Here is a 12,276-nt window from a genome sequence, read left to right as displayed (position 1 = left end):
ACCATATAAATTATATTTGCAATTATACATACATACATCTCTTAAAAGCAATCTGAGGCTTGAAACAAGCGATTGTTCGAAGAAGGAGCTTTGATATTCGTGTGTGAACGATTCCAACCAATCGAAGACGCGTGAACGAAAGAGAAGCTTCTAAAAAACCGTTTATAAGAGAACTAAAACAAACAGCCAAGCAACAAATGTAAAAGCGATAACATTAACCACAGCAACAACAATAACAACAACCACGGTAAAGCACGAACAGCAAAGTGTAGAACAGAACAAGCACGGCGCGATTGCAATTAAAGCGCAGAAGGACAGAGAACTGAATGTGTTTGCATATGCACGCAGTACGTGTGCATGTGTATGTGTGTGTGTGTGTGTGTGTGACGGGTAGGAGCAACAAATTTGCGGCAACAATAAAAACAATAATAACAAGTGTACGCGATGCAAGAGTCGTGCGCTGGCTGCCGGTTCATTTATCTTCGTTACAGGTTGTTGCCGCTGCTTCTACCAGCAGTTGTTGTTGTTGTTGCTAGTGTTACTGTTGACATTATGGTTGTTGTTCGGTTTTTCATTTGTTTATTTGCTGCCAAACTTTTTCAAGTTTTCGCTTTACGTTTAAATGTTTATCTTTCTTTGCCCTTTTTTGGCTTCTCTGCTTTGGTTCTTGTTATTGTTGTTGTTATGTTCGGTGCTCTCTGGCTGTTGGCCGACATTATGTTGCGCGCTTGATTTTGTTGTAATTGCGAAGCGTGTCGTTTCACATTTTTATGTTTATTGTTTTTGTTGTATTTGTTGTGATTGTTGTGATTTTATTTTTGTTGTTAATGTTACGCTTGATTGAGTTCAAATGAGATACAAGAAAAATGGCGAATTTAAAAAATTTAAAATGTGCAGATAAGCGAATGTCTAGAGGAAGTCGAGAAAATATGTGTATGTATATATATTAAAGCGGGTCGTTTTACAGGAAGCCAAAAAATCGGAAATATCACGTATGCGGGAAATGTTCTAAGGATCATTCTGAACAACTTTGTCTAAGACACAATGACTGTAAAACCGGATTCGCACCAGCAATTTTCCGGCGAAATTTTTTTTAGGGATGATAAGAAGTTGTTCCTCAGTTTTTGAGATATCAGAATGAAATTTAGTACGAAGGTGCATTTTGATATTCTATTGATCATTGGTCGGAATCGATTATATGAGATAAGTATATCAAATACATGAGATAAGTATATCACATATCTCCCATACAACCGATTATTCAGATTTTTCAAACGTCACCTTAAAATCGCTGGCTCGAAATCGTTTTAGACCCCTAGTCTCATCGGCAATGTTGTAGAGAATAATCTGTGGAGCATTTCCCGCATACGCGATGTTTTGAGATAAAAAAAAGACAGACCCGCTCTAATGTAAATACATAGATACTTGAAAAAAAAAAATTAAATCAATAATGCTTCACAAAAGCTTCGATACCTTCTCTATCAATCTGCAGCCAAAAATCATAAATTAGAAGTAAGCTTCTCAGTATTCCAAACAAGGAAGTTCGGCTGAAATAAGAGAATTCGGGCATATTGAGAGAACGGTGTTCAAAACCCTTCCTTGCTGTTGTTAAAGAAGCTCACTTTGGTATCGAAGATTCAAAAAAGTTGAATGTAAACGTGTGGAAGAATTAAATAAGTTTAGATCGACTTTTTTCGAAGCGAAACTACTGGAGTCCTATTCAGGCGCGGATCCAGAGTAGAATTTTGCGGGGGTCGGGGGGACTAGAACTATATAATTTTGTACCTGCCACTCAAAGTAATTTTCTTCGCATTTTCTTCACTTTTAACTTTACGGATTTGTTCGTTCTGAGTTCGACTCAGATGTGTCTAACAACGACAATAAGTAACATAATTGTTGCTATCTTGAAGACAACATTAGTCATAGGTGTTCTCTGGGACAATTGTATTAGGTCTTATGGATAGGGCTGTGCAAGCTCGAGCTCTCAATTCGTAATGCGCTACATATCTGAAAGCCTTAAACACTTCCTTCCACAGCATGCCACATCAAAGCCATCGGAAGCTTATTTTAAGACCAAAATCTGTCATAACCTCAAAGCTATCCCAAGTAAAAGCTATGAAATATGATACCCATTTATTTTGAACAACGAAGTCGGGTCGGTAACAATGATGAATGTAAATTTCTGTAATTTTCAGCATTTCCATTGAGTCCAATTTGAATTTCTACATCACCGAGTGATTTCTCCGTGGGCTGCTCGCTGCTGAAAGTGGAGCAACGGCGACGCAAAGCAATAGAGTTGTCATTACTTGGATTGCTATTACTTTTTATATTTGGTTTGATTTTGTGGCAGCTGTGGTGGCGTGCCTTCTGATTTAATAATTTCGCTCTTTGTTGTTGCACATGGCCATGACGACATGGACACAGCTGGTTTTGATACTTGCGATTTGTACATAAAACAACAACTATTGTGGATATGTGTGAACATGTTTTCGAACTGTTACTGTTGTGCCCGAAACGCGCTCTTCATTACATTTTTTTTCGTTTTTCACCTTTTTCTGCTTTCCCACACATTTCGGCAGTGACAATCGCATGTCAGCCGCAGCGGCGCTGCCACAGCAAACAGAAACTTTATTAATGCGAAAAATGTTGATGTGCGATAATTTGTGTTCATTTTTTTTACAAGTCGATTTATTACGATTTAATTTTTTGCTGACGTTGACATTTAGCGTGTACCAGTTTAATGGCAAATTATTGCTGATGGCGTTGTTTTGAGATTTATTGCATTGCCACTGAAGCTGGCACGCCCAGAGGTGTCAAAGCGCATAGGTTCACATTTATCAAATTAGCGCTTAAAGCATAAAAACTGTGACGTAAACACAGTGAGGAAGGCAGGAGATACGGCTACATGAATATGTAGTTAAACAACATCAAATAACGTAATGCAGCAATGTTACATTAGCATTTAGGTGGAAGCCTACACTGAGAATCGCTTGAATACTATTCGGTTGACGAAAAAATCTTTTCGTATTTCTAATCAAACTTCAACTTTTTTTATATTTATAGTGAACTTCAATGAATCAAATAATATGTACCATTTTGGTCGACCACTTTTTGCCATTTTTCCGCCAGAGACATTATTCCATCAGTGTAAAACTTTCTGGTTTCTCGGCGAAAAACTGCGACAAGTAATTTTCACAGGCTTCTCTTGAAACCAACTTTACTCCATTAAGGGAATTCTGCATTCTCCGAAACAAGTAGTAGTCCGATGGTGCAAGGTCAAGGCTATATGGTGGATGTATCAAAACTCTCCCAGTTTTTGGCGAGTCATCAAAGATGTGTGTGGTCTAGCATTGTCCTAATGGAAGGCGAAGCCCTTTCTGTTGATCAGTTCTGGCCAATTTTTTTTTCGATTGCTTGCTACAATCCCATCAGTTGTTGACAGTAAAATGTAGAATCAATCGTTCGACCAGGCTGAAGCAGCTCATGGTGGATGATTATTTTCCAATCCCACCAAACACTCAGCATAAGCTTTCGAGGTGTTTGCAATCATTTGTTGAGCTTCACAACGCTTGGACCTTGATCTTTTTCACACATTATTGTCATATTTGATTCACTTTTCATCTTCTCTTACCATTCGCTTCAGAAATGGTTCGATTTCATTTCGTTTCAGCAAAGAATCGCTGATGTTAATTCGGTTCATTAAATTTTTCACAGAAAATTCATGTGGTACCCAAACATCGAGCTTCTTTTTGTAGCCAGCCTTTTTTAAATGGTTCAAAACCATTAGATGATGAATGTTAAGTTCCTTGACACTGTCATGCCTGTTTGTGTAACGGTCCTGGTCAATCTTTTGCATAATTTCATCGACTTTTTCAACGATAGGTCGACCAGAGCGAGGTGTATTTTTCACATCGAAATTTCCAGGTCAATTGAAAGTCTCCGGTCTGACACACAGATGGCGCTACTAGAATTATATCCACTTTTGTTATTGAGAAAAAATGGATCTGGCGCAAAACTTCATAAAAGAGCTTAACTCGTTTTTGTAAAATTTTTAGGAATTCGTTTTAACAATTTTTAAATTATGCCAATGACTTAAGCAAGTAATGATGAGCTGTCAATATCGCGACGCATTACTGAATACAACAACAATGCATAGGCAGCCTTTATTGACATATGTATGTATATTGTTTTGTCATTTCCCATACTTCACACATTCAGAGATTAACGCAAGGGTGTGATAAGAGTGATGTAAGTAGCGACAGCGGTGGCAAACTATGATAAAAAAGAGCAAGGCAAATAAAAATCGAAGCATTGCTGAGGCATGCCAAGTAATTTAGTTCTACTGTTAGTGGATTTTTAAAAACAACGTACATAAAAGTGCAGGGAAATTTAAGAGGAGTATTTTATGAAGTGAAAATATGTATTTTTTCAACAAGAAACAATAAGTGTAAGAGTCTCTGGACTGCAGATGCGCCTAACCTAGAAACTTTATAACACATGATAGATCATTAACATTTGCCGAGGGCCTCTGTTGTTTCATTATTTCTTTTACAATAATTTTCAAATACAATTTGTATAGTTTTGCCGAAGGAAGTTCGCACGAGGAAAGTTTTGTACGACTATTGTACCACTTTCGTTAAATTAAGTCAGAAGTTTTGCATTGACTGCGCTGTCAGTTGGATATTTTGTACAATTAGATTTAGATGGCAACCCTATAAGTATGTTGATTTATTTTAACACTGCTGCACTAAATTATAATAAAATATTTATATTTATAAGAAGGTGTGCCAGAAGCTGCTGAAAAGCTATTAATCCCTAAATGAAGGTCGAATGTGAGCTCACTCACTCGCCCCAGGTTGCCAACTTGCCTGCAAAATAGTGTTCCGCCGGTTTGCAGTTATAGCTGCACAATTTAAAAGATTTTAGTTGAAGTATTGTGCATAAAAATTTATACATAAATCACTTGACTTGAGGCGTGTGCCAGTGCCGAGCTCCACCGTCCTGGCCAGCCGCGAGCTTAACGTTGATTTTGACGAACGATAACGTTGACAATGACGACTTGCGATATTGACATTATGCATTGCCGTTGCGATATACGTTGCCACAAATATATTACATTACACATACTTGTAGAACAGATATTGACGTTTAAATATATGTTTGTAGGCATATACAGGCGAACAAAGCTATTTGCACAAATGTTGTACGCGTAAATACTTGTATGTTTGTACATAAGTCAACAACTGTCGTATATCTTCATATTTATTCATTTTGTAAATAGAAATGTATTTTGATGGATTTGAGACAGCAAAGAACATAAAATTGAAATAATAACTTTTCATAAATAAATATTTACGACGCGACCGAAAGTTGGTTAGTGAAGAGGAATGCAAGAGGGCGATGTCAGAAGCGTTGTGTAAGTGATTCTCAATGTTAAAACTTTTACTAGGGCTTAAATGTCGTAACGCACTTTCTTCTTTCAAAGTAATTGAGCTGTGCTCAGCAAAAAATATTATTTACACACACATTTCACGAGCTACTACCGAAGGAGGGAGCATAAACATGAAATGGTAAGAGTAAATACAAGTTAAATACTAGTCAGCGGGTTTTTGAAGTATATTAATGTGACCTTCAGTCGAATGAGTTTAAGTAAAGTGCATGCTTAGCATAGAAGCAATCAATGCTTTTGCTAGTTTTCTTTTTAAACGATTTTTAGTCGTGTAGACTATAAAAATTTACAGTAAGCCACAATTCAGCCTTGAAATTTTACGCGTAGATTCTCTTTAGTAAACGCAACGGATTCTTTAAGGTGGTACTGTGGTCAAAAAATAAAAAAATCGATTTTTTTTTTCTGTAAATTTTCATAATTTGGACCTTCAAAAACATCTCCCTGAAAGCATTTTTAAAAATTAGATTTAAGATATTTCTTTAAAAAGCATCGCGAACTTTGTATTGCTTAGGAAAGTGTACTTCTATTCATGAATAATCACCAGGCATTGTACTTCTGCAGGCGTTTTTCCAATCCTCAAAGCACTTAAAAAAGAAATTTTTCAGATATTTTTAACTTCCCCTCCTCAATTGCACGTCGTCCTTTCACGGACCTCTTTCGGTTTTGAGCTCATGAAAAAGTCACAGGGAACTAGTCTGAGGAATTACGGTCACTGCGGTATTATTAATGTCATGTTTTTAGCCAAATAATTCAAGCATCCGTAAGCAGGGGCTTTATCATGGTGCAAAAACATATTTTTGTTCTGCCATAAATCCGCACTTTTCTGGCGGATTACTTCGCGCAAATTGCACATAACTTGCAAGTTGTACGTATATTCTTTGTTGACCGTACGACCCTTTTGACTGCAATCGGAGAAAACTGTTAGCAAAACCTCGACATTTGACCTAACTTGACTCGTTTTTTCCGGTCTTAGCTCATGCACCAACTTCCATTATGATGATTGAGCTTAATTTTTCACCAATTATGACCCTCTGGAGCAAAACTGGGTCGTCGCGGACTGACTCCAACATCTCCCGAATAATGTCGACCTAACTTGAGCTTGATTGAGTTTTGGTTTCCACATTATAATAACAAACCCAGGATTCGTCAACAGTTGTGACCCTCAGGAGCAGATCTGTATCGTCGCGAACTGAGTCCAACATCTACTGAGCAATGTCACCGCGAGCTATTTTTGTGTTTTTGTTCGAAATAGAGCAATTTCGGCACAAACTTCGCGGTGACCGGACTCATACACAAATCAGTCGTTAAAATCGAATGGCACAAGCACAACCCAATCGATGTGCTTTAGTTTCTCTGCAATCTCTCTAATGGTGTCTCGACGATTGCCAGTACTTTTTTTCACTTCATTAATGTTTTCGTCTTTTCTTAATGGTTTCCGGCGTCTGACACGATCTCAGCCTTTCACATCTGCGCGATTATTTTTGTATCAACTTGGTATATCCAAAGATATAGACATTTAGGTGTTGTGGAAACTGACTGGTTTAGCGGACTACGCAACTTTAAACTCGTTTTTTCTCGAATCTACTTTTTTGAGGTGGTTGACTTGATATTCCATATTCTAAAACCCTTTGTTATATATACATATATATACATCTCGCTTCCGCGTCTGCCTCGGATATTGAAAAACCTTAATTTTAAGTAGTTAAAAAAAAATAGAAATGCAAAAACAGAGCCCTTTGAGCTCAAAAAAGAAATCCATGAATTGTGTTTCGAATTGCTTCTACATCCGCATTCTCTAGAGCTGGCCCCAGCTCTCAAAAGAATGCTCGTTGGGAAGAAATTTTTATTGAAAGAAGTGACGTTTATGGGAATTTTTTCTATCACCCTCAACTTTGTAAAATTACTCGAAACTTTGTTCAGCAATCCCAAAGCAAATATTCTAAAAATAACAAATTTTTTTGCTGCTTAATCAGGTCTAGAATTCCCCGCCGAGCAAATAAGCTTGCAACACAGTTTAATCTAATTATAAATAGTCTAATTGCCTTTCAGGAATTTTAAAACCCTATAAATTAACATATTACATAGTAAGTACTAGTAAATACGAGTAAATGGGGGACCGTAAACCGCAAGGAGCGGCAATACTATCAGCGCTAATTAATGCGGTCAGAGGAAGTCAAAGGCCTAAGATGTCAGGCATATATTTGACCGCAGCTGTGCGTCGGTTTAGCTAAAATTAATCACCAAACAACGAAATGCATTTACGAAACCGCAATGCCAACCATACAAGTACCGCACAGTCATAGAAATAAGTGACAAGCATTGAGCTGTGATTAATGATAGCAAAAGTAAAAACAACTATGATTGCCAAGCGCTGATAACGCTTGTTCTAAATACAATCAAACAAATAAGTTTCTAAAGCTTTAACTATTATTAATTTCAGCGCATTAATTTTTATTTATGCAACACATTTGCAGATTTAATCGCCAGCGTATGCTAAGAGGAGACTGAGCTCGAAATAATCTGTGCGCGAGTGGAGCAAAATTGCAGCCAAAGAAGACAACACGCGGCGATAAAGCGAAGTGAATGCAATGTGGCAGGCAGCGAGACTTCAATGAAATGGATTCATAGCGCTCAACTAGTTGCACGGGGCACAACGATTGCTTGCAGATGAAATAAAGGCACGGCTGGCAATTCAAATAAATACGCGGAGCGCAAAAGAAAAACGAAAAAACCAAAAGATTATAAACTTAAGCGTGCTCTGTGAAAATGCCACAAAATAAATGGTGCACAGAAATCGACCGAGAAAAATTTGTGCCAACCAAATATAGGAACCAAATAATAGTGAACGCGATAAAGCAGACCAAAAAGGTAAGCGAAACGAATCGGCGGCTGAAAAACAAACGACCAAAAATAATATAAAAACATTAATAAGACGTAGTTAACCAGCATGGCAATTGAAATGGGCGTGGCGAAGCGGCCAAGTCGAGTCGAGATCGCATAGACTTTTATGGCATGACAGCGCGACGTAGGAAGATATTATCAAAATGTAGCTGACTCAGAGGAGCGATCAGAACGTACTAAGCGAGTTTTGCTACAGAACTTCTTGTTTGAAGAACGAAAATTATCAGAAGAAGAAGGCAAACATCTGTGGCAGCTAGTTTTGTTGAGGAGTAGACGGATTAATTGTAGTAAAAGATTAGCCGATTGATGGTATGAGTTAGAACTTAGCAGCCGTGGACTTTCGTGAGAACTCTAAAGTATTTTGCATAGATATTCTTTTGAAAAGCTTTGTTTAAACCGTTATATTTCAGGACATGACGTTTGAAACTTGTCTTGAAGGGCGGCGTTTGGTTGAACGAAGCATTTGCGATACGTTTTTTCGAACCTTTTTCTTGATTTATAATATTTGGTTGACTTTGGACCCCTTCCTGGTTTAATTTCTTCTTTAACTAGTCCTCGGAACATACAATCCTTATTTTAAAGTAGTAGTTAAAAGTTGATTTCACAATGGTCCAGGTTGGTCTTCAGACATCTGCCTTACTTAGACTTTGAGTTCCCCAAGGCCTAGGAGCGTTTTCAGACATCCACCCTAGACGTTGATTCCTCCACGCTTAATTAAGCTTTCTTCTGGCTCATACAAAGACTTCTGTGGTCAAAAACAACTTCATGGAGCACGTATATTTGACTAGTCTACGAAACATATAATCTTTACTTTTAGTAATTAGACGTTGAGTTAAGACTTCACAAACGGTAGATATAATCTTCTACTTTTAGACACCCACCCTAGATGTTGTTGAGTTAAGATCTCAGAATGATTCAGATAGGTCTTCAGACATATATATATAGTATATAGCTACTTCACCTAGGCGTTGAGTCCTCCAAGATTAATTTAGCTTTCGTCTCGCTCATATAAAGGCCAGTATGGTCAAAAACAACTTCATGAAGCACGAATAAGGTTCAGATTTCGAGAACGAGTAGTCAGCTTTGTGTAACCGGAAAATATCTCGAATGAAAGAATAAGACTGAAGAATAGCACCATGTTTAAGATAGTTGCTATTGAAAAGAAACGAGTATGTCTATGTATTTTGTGACCTATTAGCAAGCGGCTCTTGGCTACGATTTTTTTCCCCTGAGATCGCTTAATGACCAAATAATCTCTGAAGACAATATGGCTGCAATTAGTACAGAATTGCATTAAAAACTGTGTCTCGTTTTACATTATTATTAGATTCTTCTGGACTCGAGAGCGCTCCCAGCAAAATACTTTGCCGGAAAACACAATGAGTCAGAGTTATTTCCAGCATGTCGGTCGACATTAACGATTGTTATCAGCATTCTAAGTACTCATGTGGCTGAGCTCTGTTTTTGCTTACATTGTATGGAATGTGAACTATTCCCGTGATAATAAAGCCAGTAATGTGTTCATAGCTGTTTAAAAAGAAGAAGTCGACGTCAAATAGAATGTTGCAGTGAAAGTGCACTACTACCGCTTGTTCCGTTGTCATCAGAGGCGCACAAGTGCGGAACCAACGGACTGTGGCTTTGCATATAACTACTTGTTGAGCGAGCGCACAGACACTCGTAACGCCACAATTGTTTCGGTGTGTTTTATTACTTTTTATTTTGCCACTTTTATTTGTAGTTTTACGTGTCGAGACTATTAATAATTGCCCAAACGCTCGATTGGACAAAACGCATTTGCGCTTGAATGAGCAAATGCTGGCTAGCTGGCCAGCTAGCTTTGGGGCTAACTGGCTGCCTTGGCTGTGTCTGGTTAGTTGACCAAGTTCGTAGTCGCTGTGTTGGCTGAATGGATGAATGAATGAGGAACTCAAGAGCGCAGTATACATGTAGATATAGTACTACGTCAAAAGCACAACGATAGCAGAAGCGACATGAACAAGAAAACACAATAACAATGCTGGTAATCGTAGTTATTTCGCACACTTGACTAGTCGCTCGTACAAGCAAGCGGTGGACGGGCGACCGACCCACCGACTAAACGTCCGTCTGTTTGGCTAAGTGCTTGCTGGGCTAACAACGACAGCGGCTGGCGAGTGTCGGTTGAAGTGCTCGCACTTGTAGATTACATGGCAAGCAGGCAGGCGCAGGCGGGCAAAGTCAAAATGGCAAGTGGGGTGATGTGTCGTCGTATAATGCCGTCTCAGTGGCAGCAGTTCAATGGCCAACGATTTATAATACTTTGTTATTGTTAACGCTTTTGTTGTTAAGCGTTTTGAGTTATTGCGCATTTGGTTTTAAAATAGTCTCATTGTAAAGGGATTTAGTTCGACACTCACAGTATCTTAGCTATGATTCCTATACGCTACTTAAAGCAATTTCTTGAACAAGCACATGATTGAGTAACCGGTGAGCAGTTTTTAGACCAGTAAGACTACGTTGAAGCTTTGGAACTAACTTTCAACCGCTTCATTGTGGATCTTCTTCATCATAAATTAATAAAACTTCTATTTCAATCGATATAAGCTGAATATCGATGACTCCAAAGTAATGCTCTGTATTTGGTGGGATCAGAAGGGATAATACCAGGAAAAATCATTGTTACGAAACACTACCGACAATAACTCGAATCGAAGCGAGTGATTGCCAAAAAATGCCCGGAAGTCCCTCGGGCCTCGAAAAGAGGTTCGACCTCGTCGCAAGACTCGTTAAAACTATTTGGAAAACAGCGACTGGGAATTTTCGCCTCACACATTTTAGAGCCCAGATATAGCACCTTCTATCCATGGTTTTTTCAAGACGATGCAGAAAGCCCACACTGAAATGGGGTTCAGTACAGAACAGAGTATCGAAAATTGGCCCGATTTATTCTAGGCCGCAATTCTTTTGGAATAGAATCAACAAACTACCAGAAAGATGGAAAAATCTTATAGCTTCAGACTTACAATAGTTTGGATAATGCTACTCCTATGCTGATGGATGGAACCATGTATAAAAGTTCACGCGTGTGTGGAAAGTTCTCAGACCGCCATTCACTTGGGAGTGGCCAGAAACGATTATTTTACATATAGCTTAAGCAGCTCACGACTTCCGGTCTTAGACCAAGTAATCTCTAGGTAGCCAAAGCACATCCGTTTGAAGGCGAAACACCTCATCCTCAGGGTTGTGTGCGGGGTTGGGGACCGCCTTGTAAAAAACCTTACCAATGAAAAGGTAACAAGAGCCTCGGATGACGATGGAGCAGACGTTCCATGAAGAAGTTCGAATAGAAATTACCCGTCTAAAGAACAACAAAGGCCGGCCGAGCTCTTCAAATACAGCGTATTCTCCAAACTGGATAAGGAAGCAAGGCAAATGGGTTTGGTAGTGAACGAGGGCAGGACGAAATATCTCCTGTCATCAAACAAACAGTCGTCGACTTGGCTCCCACGTCACTCTTGTCATAACTTCGAAATTGTAGATAATTTCGTCTATCTTGGAACCAGTATTAACAGTAACAACAATGTCAGCCTCGAAATCCAATTCAGAATAACTCTAGCCAACACTTCGAACTGAGTAGGCAATTGAAAAGTAAAGTTCTCCGGGGAAGCGGAGAAAGAGGAAAACCTCCAGATCTGGTGGATCTCGGAGACGATTCTACTTGTGTGATAAAACGAAGCCACAACGCCATAGGACTGATTTACATGGTACGGCGATGTCTGCAGAGAACAGATTACCGAATCGGCGCTGCTTTATACAGCAACCGAAGGACGCTTAGGAGGTGGAAACAATTGTTTATCAAATTCCTTCTTTGAATAGCTTTAGAATTTTAAAATTCGTAGTAATATCTCACACAAGCAACAACATAACACGATATTTTTTTCTTT

General features: G+C 38.7%; 1 protein-coding gene across 1 annotated transcript in view; it reads right to left on the bottom strand.

The window, feature by feature from the left end:
• The window catches only part of LOC126755388 (7SK snRNA methylphosphate capping enzyme bin3), a 147,978-nt gene that overhangs the window by 90,897 nt on the left and 44,805 nt on the right, over positions 1-12,276 (bottom strand). The gene's annotated exons all lie outside the window — the stretch shown is intronic.

Source organism: Bactrocera neohumeralis, chromosome 4, assembly GCF_024586455.1.
Source record: "Bactrocera neohumeralis isolate Rockhampton chromosome 4, APGP_CSIRO_Bneo_wtdbg2-racon-allhic-juicebox.fasta_v2, whole genome shotgun sequence".
NCBI lineage: Eukaryota > Metazoa > Arthropoda > Insecta > Diptera > Tephritidae > Bactrocera > Bactrocera neohumeralis.
The sequence above is the reverse complement of the archived record's forward strand: the minus strand, read 5'-3'. Positions and strand labels throughout refer to the sequence as shown.